This window comes from Ostrea edulis, chromosome 3 (genome assembly GCF_947568905.1).
Source record: "Ostrea edulis chromosome 3, xbOstEdul1.1, whole genome shotgun sequence".
Taxonomy (NCBI): Eukaryota; Metazoa; Mollusca; class Bivalvia; order Ostreida; family Ostreidae; genus Ostrea; species Ostrea edulis.
Genome location: NC_079166.1, coordinates 97992867 through 98009783, shown reverse-complemented (window position 1 = coordinate 98009783; position 16917 = coordinate 97992867). Strand labels below are relative to the sequence as shown.

The 16917-nt window shown below is 34.4% G+C and overlaps 1 long non-coding RNA gene across 1 annotated transcript; it reads left to right on the top strand.

Moving 5' to 3' along the window:
- Positions 1 to 4059: 4059 nt before the first annotated feature.
- Positions 4060 to 16148, top strand: LOC130053080 (uncharacterized). Its single transcript, XR_008801537.1, has 2 exons — positions 4060 to 8547; positions 13374 to 16148. It is a non-coding gene; the product is annotated as an uncharacterized LOC130053080 (long non-coding RNA).
- Positions 16149 to 16917: the final 769 nt, after the last annotated feature.

The following is a 16917-nucleotide window of genomic DNA, read 5'->3' as shown; positions in this document are numbered from 1 at the left end:
TATATATTATGAATTCTTATGATAAAACCTTTCATCTTGTTTATAGGCCTCTGGTTAGCGCGGGTTCGACTCCTGCTCGCACCAGTAAGTGAGAAAGTTTCCCAGTTTACTCTCGAAAGGTCGGTGGTCTCTTCCCAGATACATTGTATCTGGGTTCTCTCTTCCACCAATAAAAACTGGGCACCACCAGATAACTGAAAAATTGTTGAGTGTGGCGGAAAAGAGATAAAACAATCAATCATATTATGTTCTTTGACCTTGTGACCCTGAACTCTGAGTTTGACCTACTTTTAAGAAAGTATAACCTATTAAGTATATCCAGGACTATTTTATATAGGGCTTTCATGTTTTGTATATATATTACTTATGGCAAGGTCTTTCATATCATACCAAGACCTATAACTTTTTACCTTGGTCTTATCCAGAACAGCAATATCATGCTAGTCATATCTTTGTGTTATATGATTTCATTTTAGTAATTTCTTTAGAGCTAGGTTTGGGTCACATTATTCATGAGAATAAAAATTGATAAAATAGCATTTAAAAATCAAAACATCAGGGCCAAGGTGACTCATGTGAGCGATGTGGCCCATGGACCTCTTGTTGATTTTGAAATTTGTACATATATCATTTGTATGAGAAATGGAACTCTTTTTTTCTTTTACAAATACATGTATTATCATATAGATCCATCTTTGTTGATTATTTAATCAAAGGACTACATTCAATTCATTCAATGTATTAAATGTAAATTTATTGATATGACTGTGGTTGAATTACTCATGTATGTATACATTTTTCTCGCACATGCAATTACATATATGATGTATATATATTTACTAATTGTATATATAATATCCCCTGTATTAATACAATAAAATATATGACTGAGAATAAAAGATCTGCTGTTTTCATTGCTACCATGAAACATTAAAAGATTAGAATAATTCAAATATGTTAATGAATTCTGTAATATATGAATTTGATATTTGTATACGATTGCCTCACTGGTGTTCAATGTGAACTTTGGTTTATCGTTTCAGTTTGCTCTTTATATCAAATCAAAATTTAAGACAAATAAGGAATTATTTCCGAAATTGGTTAATATGGTACATTGTAGTAAAATAATCAAGAGTTTATTCATATGAGATAGCTAAATTTCACATGAATAACCAATGACTGATTCTTAATTGTCAACATTTTTCCCACACATTTCAGAAATTACCCCGGTACATACTATTAGGGGATTATAAGATTCCTTGAGAAGTTAAAAAAAATTAAATATCACCTTTTCAAGGAGAAAAGTCCCTTTAAGTATATGAATCCTATGAAGAAATTAAAAGAGAGGTGGCTATAGTATATGCCACCCACCTGATCTTTATTGTGTCGCCTGCGTTACGCGCAGTGGCGACATATAGGGATCACTATCCGTCGTCCTGCGTCGTCGTCTGTCGTCGTCGTTGTCACAAAATATTTCTGTCACACTTTTCTCAAGAACCACATGGGGCAACTCCCTGATATTTGGCACAGAGAATCAGTGTGGCCAACTGTATTGTGTAAGACATTTTCGAATCTGTCGCTTATCAACTTCCTGTTTGCCGGGACTTAGAATTTTTTACAGCAAAAAAAGTTTTTGCTGAAGATTTATTTTATGATTAACTGAAGGACAGTATTTTTATGTACAAAAGGACAGTATTTGTAATTCCCATACTGAAGGACAGTATATGTGATTTCAGAACAGCACTAATCATGATCTTTCTTGAGAAACAGTAAATTGGATATATAAAAAGACAACAAGACTAATCAGTAAACCCAACAGATAATTACTTATGGTTATTACCATTGTCTTGAAGAGCACAGTAACAGGCTGATACATATTTTCAAACATATGTTTTCATTCAGTCTACATTTAATAAATGTCTTAATCTCCCACAAATTCCATTGCATAATAATGTCTCATCTTTCAATTGCAATTAAGTTATCGTTAAAGAATGTTTAGTAATTCTCAAAACCTTTAAAAGGAGTATTAAACTAACAAAAACCATTTGAATAATTTACTTTTTCAACATTATACGTGATATATTACATATAGAATGAAATAGCAGGCGACACATGTCTTCCGGGGAAGACTTAATACTGCGTTTTTCTGCAACATATTCAAGTGTGTATTTATCATTTGTATGGTGAGATTCATTTGTGGCAAGAGCTGGTATGATGTCTTGAGTCATAGAAAGCACCGGAATCCACTAGGAATATTTGAAGATATCTTTAATTATTTGAAGATATCAATTCATTTCATGCACGTAACATTGCAATAAAAAATCTCTTCAAATAATTAATGATATCTTCAATTCTGCATTATATATTGCGAGCATGAATTGAATTATTGATTTCATTATTTATTCTGCTGAATTGATGCACGCAATAATTTAATTGTTGTTCTCAAATGAATCATAATTTAATGATACCAACAATAGAATCAATGCATGCTACAATTCAATTGAAGAGAGCAATAACTCATTAATGCTAACATCACTTAATGTGCGCAATAATTGAATTATTGCTCTCTTCTATTAAATTAATGATATCATTAATTGAATTGATGCGTGCAATAATTATTTTAGAGAGAGTAATTATTTAAGAGAGATATAATCCTCAATTCAACATATCCACAATTGAATGATTTCTTTAATTGAATTGTTGCTCTCTTTTTAAAAAAAAATGATGTGCGCATTTATTACGTATGAAATAGGCTTGTATATATAATTAAAAAGATCCTCCATTGAATTAAAAGAGGTAATCAAATTATTCATACATAGCTCTAAATTAATTTTTGCGACCAATATTTCCACCACATGGATATGGACATCAATTGAATTGATGAGAGCGATAATTGATTGGATGCGCGTATATTATTGAACTTCAATTATTTGAGCTTATGTAAAACATTAATAATATTTTAAAAATCAACCTGGTGAATTTGTATTACAAAAGTCATGAGAGGACACGTCCAGTTTTTTAATAAAAACAGAAGGTAATGTATTCCCTTGAATTTGGTCATCCCTGTCCTCAGATCGGCAGAGAAAGGAGTTGGGGTCCAAATCACTTTTATGGGGGAGATTATTTCTCATTCAAAGGCGCGAATTGCCAATGTTTATGGAGTGTTTTAAATCTTTACTTGCCTTTCGAAACTGAACTGAGTTCATCAATAAAACTTACAAATATGTAACTTGAATTTTACCTTTCGTTATAATAGTTAAATTTATGCACAATGTACCAGGTTCAATTTTCGGTGTGTTTCAGACGTGTTTAATGATGGAGGGGGGGGGGGGGTCCAACACATAACACGTTTAGTAGATATTTAGTTGACGGCATGTGGCGGGAGCGAAACCAAAAATTATCCAAAGGAAGGGCGTAATGAGTGCATAAGGCACGAAATCTCTAAACAAAAATATCTAAGATGAAGCAAAATCGTGATTTTTGGGAGTTCTCTATTACAATTTTGTCCTCATATTTCAAGGTGAGATGATAGTCGAAATTGACATAGTGTGCATGTGCATATCATTAACATGTAGATATTTTTGTAACAGTATATGAAGGAATCGGGAGCAAATCCTAATTCTGAAGTTATGTTATATAAACTGGTTTTATAAACCGGATTTTCAAAGGATTTATGGTTTTTGCAACGTTTGATTAAAGTTTTCTGTAAGGCCACATATATGCAGTTGCATATACACAGAATATTCAGGAAAATGTTCCCTTTTAGAGTGGAATTAAGATATCGTGTAACATTTCTTTACAAAGATATCTAATTTGTATTTATGTCAAAAGTCAACAAAAAATTTGAAGTAATACAAAAAATGTATATAATTATGAATACTTGTTTTTAGATCTTTTAGTCACTGTTATACAGAATTTTGATTTTATTTATCATACTTTTTGGTCGAATTACTAAAGAGTCTGGCCCGTACAGCATGCATTGGCAAACGAGGGAGTCCATAATCATAGAAGTATATATATATATATATATATATATATATATGTGTGTGTGTGTGTGTGTGTGTGTGTGTGTGTGTGTGTGTGTGTGTGTGTGTGTGTGTGTGTTTGTAAGCCCTGTCAATTGAACCAGTGAATAAGAAGGCACACGTGTAAATCAACACGGGGTCGGTCAAAGGAACACGAAAATGGTGGTGTTCAGTTGGATTTTTATAAAAATCAGCATAAAATCATTAAATAGTTCATCTACCATCAAAATCCTGAAGTGTTTACTTAACAGGATTTATGAGATGTGTGTAACAGGTGTGTAAAGATTTAGCACTCGTCCATCTTTTTTCCTTGCGAGCATGGCTTACACACTTTCGAAGTGCGCATGCTCTGTTTTGAATGACGTAATTTGTGATGTCATCATAATGGAGTTTTCCAGGGAAAGAAGTTGGCCCATCTGTGGTAAGTAAACATGGTTGAAAGAAAATTTTTGCATATTAACAATGAGTTTTTTATTAGATAGACTGATTAAATGGTGTTTCATACCGATCGTGTTATGTACAAGCGACAGAGTACCCGAGTTACTGAAAATTCCGATGATGAAAGTGATATATCTAGTACGTGAACTGTTTGGGGTTTTTTCTAAAATTTAATCTTTGCAGTTAATGTACTCTGTATACTAAAAATTCATATTGATTTTGGATAGAATTTCACATTTAAAAACAAATAGATATGCGCCAAGTCCCTAGGAATCAACCCCACCCCCACCCCTCCACACGGGACTTTTTTTTTGGATGATTGGACCGTATCCCCCTTTTCATCTGTCTCCCTACTTTGAAGTTTTTTTCCCAACGCCATGACATAAATAGATAAATAAATAAAATGCAAAAATAAAAACGAAAGATATATATGTATTCGGATTGGCATGTTCCACTTTGTCCGGGTTGAAATCCCCGAGGATGCAAATGTACATTACGCCGCACTGTTTGCAGTACGCACATGGTACAGGTGTACCACATAGGTATGTAGCTACTAAGACTATAAACCAAACAGAATATCATATGTAAAACTATTACTCTGAATGCATTTTACTTGTTTACAATGTAGCCTGTCGGGGTGTGGTGCATGTCACACGCGTTGTTTACACGTGCACTTTAGGTGGCAGTGGAGGAAATTCGAACCATGTATGGATTATTGTCTCCTGATAACTTTGGCAGTTAACTTTTGATTTCAATCTACTTTTTAAGAATAATATAACCCTCGCTAATCATTGCCAAGCTGCATTTTGATCTTGGCAGAATGATCTTCAGCTACAATTCAAAATTAAGGGGTGATGTTGTGTACTGAGTTTTTCTTGATTGTTTACATCTGTGACTGTTTATGTGATGTATCAACTGATCAAGCTGTACAGTGTCATGACATATAGTGGCATAGCTTCCATTTATGTACTTGCGCATCATTTTGTCAGAAGAAGAAAATTCTAAAATGATAATTAAGATTTTTAACATATATATGAATATACATGTATGTGTATGTTTGATTTTAGTATAATACCTGTAGAGAATATTTCAGTAGTATGAAGTGCCACACATTTAGACGCATGCATGTGGTGTTTAAAGGTCTCATCTGAAAGACCAGCAACTTTCTCTTTTGAATGCTAAATATGATGATGGAGCATTCACCTCACTATCTACATTTTCACCCTAAATAAAGTACAAGCATGGCTCGAAACCATGATTTCTTGATCCTGTTACCAGTCTTCACGAAAAACTTTGTAAAGCACAGGCCCTTCGGGCCTCCCAGTATAATAATTGTGCAAGCCCGAACAATATTTTGCAGGCCCAAAATGTTTATTTTCTAATTTGATCTCTTGTTATTTGCTGATTCTACTCTATGCACAGTTCTTTTACTGTAGGAAAATACAGGTCAAGATGATCATAGTTAAAGAACAACTGACATTAAAAGGATTATATTATTTTTGAACATATTAATCCAGTATATGCGAAAGTTTTTGGACCACACAGGACATTCGGTCCAGTGTAATCAATGAACACACCGGACCGAACCAAATTTTGTCAGACCGAAAAACCTAATGTAAAAAAGTGAAACACGTGAAAATGTAAAACCAAGGGAATCTTATTTATTATACTAGTAATACTATTCCAGGAATCCTTCCCGTATAATACTTTAGACAGTCCATGCGGTTTTAATCAATTCATTTACGTATTTGGATGTGTGCTATTTTTTTTACTTATAACAAACTCCGCATCAAGATAGTAAAGCTCAAAACCGGACATTGAGACATCTGACATTCCGATCCGGTGTAAAAAATGATGCATCGGACCTGAGGCACTGCACATCGGTCAGGTCCGACGGTCCGATGTCTTTCGCATAGACTGATTAATCTCGCAGATACATCAGCAGCTCATGTTCAACTCTGTTTTGTATACACCACGTACAAAACATTTTTTAAATGTTAGCCAAGGCCTACCCTCGCAGTGTTCGAAATTGGTTTAAAACTTGGTATAGACCACAGGTCTATGCCAAAATAAGATGACTTAGACCTCATCGAATTGGCATAGACCACAACATTGAAAAAATAATAACACAAATTTAAAACATTTTCATTTACTTCTAATATACTTAGAAAGTGTATTTTCTTTCCATTTCTGTAATATCATCCTTTTCTCATAATGTTTATCAGACGTCGACTGACCATGCAAGGCCCTCTTGGATAACTTTATTGCTTTAAATCTAGAAAATTGGCATAGACAATTTGGTCTATCTCAATTACAGTTGGCATAGACCAGTGCCATTTGACATATACTCGGTCTATGGTTAATTTTGAACACTGCCCTCGGTCCAATGGGGCATGAATTTTCGTTTTTTTCTCCTCGTACGACAGTTTTTTTTTGGTTTTTTTATCGGATGGTTGTGATTGTGAAATACGCTTGGGTGGTTTTGAATTTCCCGGACGAGCCCCCTCCCTATACTTCAGAAAAGGCAGCATGGTTGATAATTTTTCTATGCGAAATTTGACTACTAAGTCATGACATTTAGTCTGAGTCAATCTCACGCTTTATTTGTAATATATACAGAACATATAAGAAAACATTTACAGGCCCATCGGACTCCAGGGTTTAATATTTTAAGAAGCCCGATCCCGATTTTACTGGCCTCGGGCATCAGGCCACTAGTTAATGTCGAAGACTGTGTTACCACTGAGCTACCATGACCAATTTTTATACGCCCGTCTTAAGACGGGACGTATTATGGTATGGCGTGTCTGTCCGTCCGTCTGTTAGCTTTTTCGTGTCCGACTCGTAACTTAAATACTACAAGGCCTAGAATCATCAAACTTTGTCTGTAGATACATCTTGGGTAGAAGGTGTGTCGCACATTAAAACCAGGTCACTGTGACTTTTCATTAAGAAGATATGGCCATATATGGCAAAAACTTGTCCGGCTCATAACTTGAAAACTATTAGACCTAGAATCACCAAAATTGGTCAACTAATGCATCTTAGGTAGAAGGTGTGTCGCATCCTACTTTAAGGTCACTGTGACATTTAATTAAGGTGATATAAAAAAAAATGTTTTAATGGGTACTATCTATACTGTTAACAATATGCGACGGGCGTATCATGTGCCATGGCGGTGCACTTTATTTAACATGAATTCATAGCTAAAAAAGAATTATTACTAATTTTTTGGTTAATTCCATAAATATATTATTCCGCTCTCTAGACACAATTCTGGGTTACCCCCCTGCCTTTGGGGGTATAAGCACCTCATTTCTTTCAGAATGGCACAATGTCAGGAGAGCTTTTGTTATTTGTTATACTCTTAATGTTGATGGCATGCATCTATGAACAACAGGATAATTTTTTAGATTATTATTTCTGATATCATATTTGTAAATTGTTTATGAGGGGTTATTAAAAGTTTGTGGACAAAAGGACGCACTTATTAAAAATTCAGAGTTATCGTAAGTGAAAAATATAGGAGATGTGTAACAAGATTGTATATTTGAAGATTTTAATTTTAATTAATTTTTATAAGTGTTGATTTCAGATACATGTATGACATTGCATGCTTGGGGGGGGGGGGGCTACAGTTAGATAATATTCTGGTCAGCACATTCGATAAACTACATGGAATTCATTAAATCACTTCTTTTTCTTTCAGTGGTCTTCAACTTTTAATCTCCAAGAAGGAAATGTAATTAAAAGATGAATAAAGTATCCCTAAGAATACCAGAAGAAAGGCTATGTGTTGAGAAAAACAGCCCTTCCTCAGTACCTCAGAACTAGATGATAGCCCTTAATTGTTACTTTATGCTGAATATGACACAGTATAGAAGATCTGATCATGAAGAAGTAACACCATTGATACACTTGCCAACTGCCAAAATTACTTTCTGATAGTATGACGAGATTAGAAGATATCATGGTGTAGTCATGACACAAACTGCAAAATCAAAGAATTAATTGTCTTACCCAGAGGATGAACAGAGCAAGATGGCTTCACATGGATAACATTTCCTTTCGAGTTTTGAAATTAGTAAGTATACAAAATATTTTAGGCCACATAGGGCCAAAAAAAATATGTTTGTTTTAGGTCGCCTCTGATTTTAAAAAAAGGGTTGGTAGGTAGGTTTATTTTATTTTTTTTTTTTAATATTTTTTTTTATAAAAATAAATAAGTGCCTTCGAATCAATGAAAATTTTATAGTTAAAGTTGTAATATAATGTGTTTAACAGATAAAAAATGGGTTCAGAGCACAATGTTTAATTGACAAAATACACAGTATGTGATGGAGTTTTAATATTACAATTATAGATGTCTTGGCATTTCGGGTAATAGTTCGTATATCGATGAATTGAAATCGGAAAATTGAAAAAAATTAATAGGGTCGGTGGATATATTTAGGGTCGGGCAAGCGACCTGAAACAAACACATTTTTTATTTTGGCCTAGTCATAAAATTATTTTTTAGATTTTCATCTTTGTTTGGAAATAAAAATGGACAGGTGGTTGGAGTTTATTTTTATGCCCCCCTTAGAAAAAGAGGGGGCATATTGTTTTGCACCTGTCTGTCGGTCGGTCTGTAGACCATGTGTTGTCCGCTCAATATCTTGAGAACCATTCACTTGATGATAATGATATTTCATATGTGGGTTAGCAGGGTTTGACATTTACTTTCTTGAGCACTAGACCAGTCGGGCTACTTCAAATAATATTTACTAGACCTGACCTTACATCCACTAGCCCTGACCAACTTTCCAGAGAAAAGAAACCCTGATGGTTTCTCCATATTTAAGTACTTAATTCAAATGACAAACGTTAAGTTTAAACTAAAACATACTTAATTGTCTCAAAAACATCTTTAGTCTCGTCATTCAATTTGGTGCTTTTATTTTCAAACTTCCCAATCTACTCCTTTTTTTTTCTCGGAACATCCTTCCTTGATGACGAGAAGTCGAGACATTCCCGCACATGTGTCAACAACGAAAAATGGCTATTTACGATTTAATTTATTCATTTGATACAGGCAACGAAATTAAGGGGAAATACTCGCTAAATGCGAGTTAAAAATTGAATTTGCAAGTAAAAAATCACAAGTGATCGCAACTTTTTGCGAGTGAAAAAACCCCAATCTTTTTCCCGGATTTCCTCGGTTTATTGGCTGTACTTTGAAGTTTACAATAATCTTGTCTTGTGCATAGAAACTATTTACAGAATGAATATACAAGTATTGAAAAAGTAAACGTGGATCGAATAAATAACTAAGGCCAAGGTCATCTCAGTCGATGGCCTACTTCATACACACTTTGGATGTCTCAGAGACGTCTGATTTAAATAGCAAGCATATTGATCTCGTCCGTGTCTATATAAAACAACACATGACAGTGTGTCACCATTTCACGCGGTGTCCTTCTGTACTCTATAGTCAAACACTTCGAGTTCGCGGGGTTTTCTTTTCAACTAGAATTTTTTTAGATGAAATTTCCAAAAGTTTTGAACATATAGTTTAAATTGGCGCAAACAGTCTTCAAGATTTCAATCCACATGATGCTGTTAATAGGTGGTAGATCTCTGGACAGCGAGTACGCCGCACAAGTGTACCATATGACCCGCACCATGTATGTTGTCTGATAATTCATTGAATTTTAAATGAAAGAATTCGCAATCTTATTTTTATTATTGCACTTTAAAGGAGATTTTAAAAGATTTTCCCAAAATTTTGATAAAGAGACATGCTTGTTTTCTTAAATTCATGTAAAACAGTAATCGATTGAAAAATGCTAGTAAAAGCTCAATTTTGCTAGTTGGAAAATAATCCACTAGCTAAAATTTGCTAGTGGTGAAAAAAGTTAATTTCGATCCCTGTGATAGACACTTTCTTATATTCAATTAAAATAAACTGGGGTTTTTTTCAAATGAAAATAAATTCAGTTTATATATATTTATCCGAAATATAACTTTACACCCATTAACAAAGAGTAAATGTCGTAAAACATCACTTCCGACAGCGACTATGTATTCGAACTAAAAATAGAGATTTTGTCATCACGCGGTTCAAAATTGCTCGCAAACTCTTTACAGTTATTTTTTAAAGTTAAAAATAAGATATCTTATGGTTTAAAATAAAGTTTCTTGTTTATTTTATCAACATGACCAGTCGGACTAGTAAATTGACATTTTACCCGACCGGACCTATCATTTAGTAGACTCGGTCGGTCGGACGTGCCTTAGTGTCAAACCCTGGTTAGTTATGAGTAGAAGAGGATCCTTATTGTTTTTCAGGTCAAAAGGTCAAAGGTCAAGGGTCAATCTACTCTGGACATAGGAATATAATGTCCGCTCAATATCTTGAGAACCCTTTGCTTGAAAGACATCAAACTTGGCACACTGGTACATCCTAAGAAGTAGATGACCCCTATTGATTTTAAGGTCATATGGTCAAAGGTCAAGGGTCAAACTGCGCATGGGAATATACTGACCATTCAATGTCTAGAGAACCCTTTGCTTGACAGACATCAAACTTGGTACACCAGTACATCTTCAGAAGAAGATGACCCCTATTGATTTTGAGGTCACATGGTCAAAGGTCAAGGGTCAAACTGGACATAGGAATATACTGTCCGTTCAATATCTTGAGAACCCTTTGCTTGACAGATATCAAACTTGGTACACTAGTACGTCTTCAGGAGAAGATGACCCCTATTGATTTTGAGGTCACGTGGTCAAAGGTCAAGGGTCAACTGGACATAGGAATATACTGTCCGTTCAATATATTGAGAACCCTTTTCTTGACAGACATCAAACTTAGTACACTGATATGTCTTCAGGAGAAGATGACCCCTATTGATTTTGAGGTCACACAGTCAAAGGTCACACTGGACATAGGAATATATTGTCCGTTCAATATCTTGAGAACCCTTTGCTTGACAGACATCAAACTTGGTACACCAGTACGTCTTCAGGAGAAGATGACCCCTATTGATTTTGAGGTCACATGGTCAAAGGTCAAGGGTCACACTGGACATAGGAATATATTGTCCATTTAATATCTTGAGAACCCTTTGCCTGACAGACATCAAACTTGTTACACTGGTACATCTTCAGGAGAAGATGACCCTTAATGATTTTGAGGTCACATGAGCAAAGGTCAAGGGTCAAACTGGACATAGGAATATACTGTCCGTTCAATATCTTGAGAACCCTTTGCTTGACAGACATCAAACTGGGTACACTGGTACATCTTCAGGAGAAGATGATCCCTATTGATTTTGAGGTCACATGTTTAAAGATCAAGGGTCAACCTGGACATTGGAATATACTGTCTGCTCAATATCTTCAGAACCCTTTGCTTGACAGACATCAAACTTTAAATAGTACACTGGTGTATATTCAGGAGAAGATGACTCCTATTGATTTTAAGGTCACATGGTCAAAGGTCAAGGGTCAAACTGGACATAGTAATATACTGTCCACTCAATATCTTGATAACCCTTTTACCTGACAGACATCAAACTTAGTACACTGGTACATCTTTAGGAGAGGATGACCCATATTGATTTTGAGGTCAAAAGTCAAAAGTTGAACTGGACATAGTAATATATTGTATCCTATATTTTAAGAATTATTTGTTTGATTGACACGTACCAAACTTGGTACACTGGTACAGCATAAGGAGTAGATGACCCCTATTGAATTTTAGGTCACATGGTCAATTCACTCTTGACATAGGAAGATATTGTCTGCTCAATATTTTGAATTGATGATAATACTATCAATTAAATGAGGTGTGTGTATAACCCTTTTCAATTTTGCACCATGGGGGGCATATGTGTTTTACAAACATCTCTTGTTTTTTTTTTTTCAGAATATATATTTCACGTTCATTATTCTCACATGTTGCTGTAGAGTGTAGATTACATCATTTTTTTTTTTACATTGTTTTCTTTGGACAGAAAATTTCCATACAGCAATATTATAATTGTTGTTGAGTGATTTTGAAGTACATTTTCATGTAACACTGAAGTTGAACATTCTTTTTCCCTGTTGTCCGTCTGTCTGTAAACTTTCACATTTCTGACTTCTTCTCAAGAACCACTGGGCCAATTTCAACGTAACTTGACAAAAAGCATCCTTGGTGAAGGGCTTTCAAGTTTGTTCAAATAAAGGGCCACACCCCCTTTCAAAGGGAAGATCTAATTACAAAATTGCAAAAATAGGGTGGGGTCATTTAAAAATCTTCTTCTAAAGAACCACTGGGCCAGATGATGTGAAAGTTACATGAAAGCTTCCGGACAAGTGTAGATTGAAGTTTGTTCAAATCATGACCCCCTGGAGTAGAATAGGGCCACACTAGGTGATCAAAGTTTTATATGTACAAATATATAGGGAAAATCTTCACAAGAAGTAGGAAAATAACAAGGCCAGTAAAATACAAATTTACGTAAAGGCTTCCTGAAATAGTGCAGATTCAAGTTTGTCATAATCATGCCTCCCAGGGAAGGTTGGCCGAGGCCACAATAGGAGATCAAAGTTTTACATTCAAATAAGTATAGAGAATTTTCAAGAACCATTAGGCCAGAGCAGTTTACATTTACATGAAAGCTTCCTGACATACAGCTCTGTAGTGCAGATTCAAGTTTGTAAAAATAAAATTTCCAAAAGGTGTCGCTGTGTTTGGTGTAATTTTTGTTCGTTCTGCACAAACTAGCTCATTCAGCTTGACACAGCCTAGGTAATTTACAGCTGATCATTTGATAAACACTTACTTTGTAGAAATAGAAATTATGATTTTTATCTATTTATACATTTATTGCTATTTCTATGAAGACCTTTTACTAATCACTTCTCTAAATATTTTTGCAGATTTGTCAGAATGTTATGCATCGTTATCAACAGAAAAGAACTTCATAGGTAGACCAAAGCTGACATGGGATGAGATCCTAGAACAAGACCTAGAGTTTACAGGATTGGATAGGATCAATCCACTGGGTCGCCAAGTGTGGAAGTACAAACTTCAACCTCGACAGGACAGCCAGGCCTCACCCTTGCAAAAAGATTAATTTGGCCTGGATAGTCAAAATGAGTGATGATGATTGATATCAAGGTCTGACACTGGAAGCTCAGTAAGGGTAGATGCTGGCAATGGAGCTGTTTAGCAATAAAACAAACAAGTTTAACATTAAACATGTTTGTATACTTTTTTGGCTCACCTGAGCCAAAGGCTCAAGTGAGCTTTTCTGATCACCTTTGCCTGTCGTCTGTCTGTTTATAAACTTTTCACATTTTCATTTTCTTCTCCAGAGTGAACCACTGGGCCAGTTTCAATCAAACTTGGTATGCATCATCAATAGATAAAGGGTATTCAAGTTTGTTCATATAAAGGGTCATGCACCCTTCAAAAAGGAAATAATCATGGAAATGCAAAAATAGGGTGGAGTCATTTAAAAAACCTTTTCAAGAACCACTGGACCAGGAAAGTTGAATTCACATGAAAGGTTCCTGTTTTGTGCAAATCATGGTCTCTGGGGGTAGGGTGGGGTCACAATAGAGAATCAAAGTTTTACATTCATATATAGTGCATATTCAAGTTTGTAAAAAGCTCACAGGGGTAGGGTGGGGGTCACAATAGGGGATTTAAGTTTTACATGTGAAATATATACAAGGAAAATCTTTTAAAATCTTCTCCTCAAAAACTAGATGCAGAACCGTAGCTCTTTGAAAAGAGAGCTTCAGATGAACCCCTTATAAAAAAAACTTCAATTTATGGCAGAGAAAAAAAGTGCATGTTTAAGTCCCTCTATCACTGCATTCCTGCATCGCTGTCTCATGAATTTAATATTAAATAATTCCCAACATATTTTCCCACTATACTTGTTTCCAAACATACTTTCAAATATTTTCTAAACCCACATATAACCCCAAAACAGCTTCAAGTGATTTCAATTTCTTTGTTGATGTAGCCATGTTAAGTAGCCAGTCAATTTGAACCCCAGTTCATTTCCATACTCATACTCATTTTGAAACATAATGTCTGTGTGAACTAATATCCTCACAAATATTTTTAGTGAAATATTTAGGATGAAATCATCCCAGTTGGGTTAAATACTTATTATTCAAATACTGTAGGTTTGAATATTGAACTAATCTCACAGCTTTCTTAAGTTTGGTCCCCATCCCCACCAGTCTGTTTTTACGCTTAACTATTGAAATGGGGTGTAAGGGATCAGACTAGGCTTTTATAGCATTATCAATTTTCAAAAGCTTTAGAAAAATTATACAATTTTAGGTCACTTGAGTAAACTCAGATGACATATTGCTATTGATCTGCATCTGTTGTAGTCCGTCGACATTAACAATTGAACATTTTTAACTAAATTCTATAACTGGAAGATGAAGATACCGCACAGCGATCAATCTACGATTCAAATAACGGAATTCTTTTCAAATTTAGTATGAAGCACACAAATTTACATTAAACCTTCTTGACATAGTGCATATTCAAGTTTGTTAAAATCATTTCCCCGGGAGTTATGGTGTGGTAACAATAGGGGGTCAAAGTTTTATATGCTAGCTGATATAAAGGAAAATTCTTTAAAGATATCTCTTGAACTATTTAAGCTAGGGCTTTCATATCTTGTATATACAATTTTTATGGCAAAACAAATCTGACCTATTCAGTATGTCCTGAACTACATTGTGTTTAAGGTAGATCTTTCATATATATTATATATTATGAATTTCTTATGATAAAACCTTTCATCTTGTTGAGGAGCCTCTCACCTCTGGTTGGCGCGGGTTTGAATCCTGCTCGCACCGGTAATTGAGAAAGTTTCCCAGTTTACTCTCGGAAGGTCGGTGGTCTCTTCCCAGGTACATTGTATCTGGGTTCTCTCTTCCACCAATAAAAACTGGGCACCACCAGATAACTGAAAAATTGTTGAGTGTGGCGGAAAACAGTTAAAACAATCAATCATATTATGTTATTTGACCTTGTGACCCTGAACTCTGAGTTTGACATACTTTTAAGAAAGTATAACGTATTAAGTATATCCAGGACTATTTTAGATAGGGCATTTATGTTTTGTATATTGATTACTTATGGCAAGGTCTTTCATATCATACCAAGACCTACGACTTTTTACCTTGGTCTTATCCAGAACAGCAATATCATGCTAGTCATATCTTTGTCTTATATGATTTCATTTTAGTAATGTTGTGTTCTTTAGAGCTAGGTTTGGGTCACATTATTCATGAGAATAAAGATTGATAAAATAGCATTTAAAAATCAAAACAGCAGGGCCAAGATGACTCAGGTGAGCGATGTGGCCCATGGGCCTCTTGTTGATTTTGATATTTCTACCTATATCATTTGTATGAGAAATGGAACTCCTTTTTTTCTTTTACAAATACATGTATTATCATATGGATCCATCTTTGTTGATTATTTAATCAAAGGACATATTCAATTCATTCAATGTATTAAATGTAAATTTATGGATATGTCTGTGGTTGAATTACTTATGTATGTATGTATACATTTTTCTCGCACATGCAATTACATATATGATGTATATATATTTACTAATTGTACATGTAATATCCCCTGTTATATAATAAAATATATGACTGAGAATAAAAGACCTGCTGTTTTCATTGCTGCCATGAAACATTAAAAGATTAGAATAATTCAAATATCTTAATGAATTCTATAATATATGAATTTGATATTTGTATATGATTGCCTCACTGGTGTTCAATGTGAACTTTGGTTTATTGTTTCAGTTTGCTCGATCTTTATATCAAATTAAAATTTAAGACAAATAAGGAATTATTTCCGAAATTGGTTAATATGGTACATTGTAGTAAAATAATCAAGAGTTTATTCATATGAGATAGCTAAATTTCACATGGATAACCAGTGACTGATTCTTGATTGTCAACATTTTCACCGAACAGTTCAGAAATTACCATGGTACATGTACATACTATTAGGGGATCATAAAATTCCTTAAAGAGTGACAAATTTTTAAATATCACCTTTTCAAGGAGAAAAATCCTCTTACGTATATGAATACTATGAAGAGATTAAAAGAGAGGTGGCTAGATCACTTGTATGGTGAGATTCATTTGTGGCAAGAACTGGTATGATGTCTTGAGTCAGAAAGCACTGGAATCCACTAGGAATAGTTTTAGATCTATGGAGCGCCAAAATAACAAACTCAGATATTTGAAGATATCTTTAATTATTTGAAGATATTATTAATTCATTTCATGCACGCAACATTGCAATCAAAGATCTCTTCAAATAATTAATGATATCTTCATTTGAATTGAATTATTGATATCATTATTCCGCTGAATTGATGCACACAATAATTTAATTGTTGCTCTCCTCAAATGAATTATA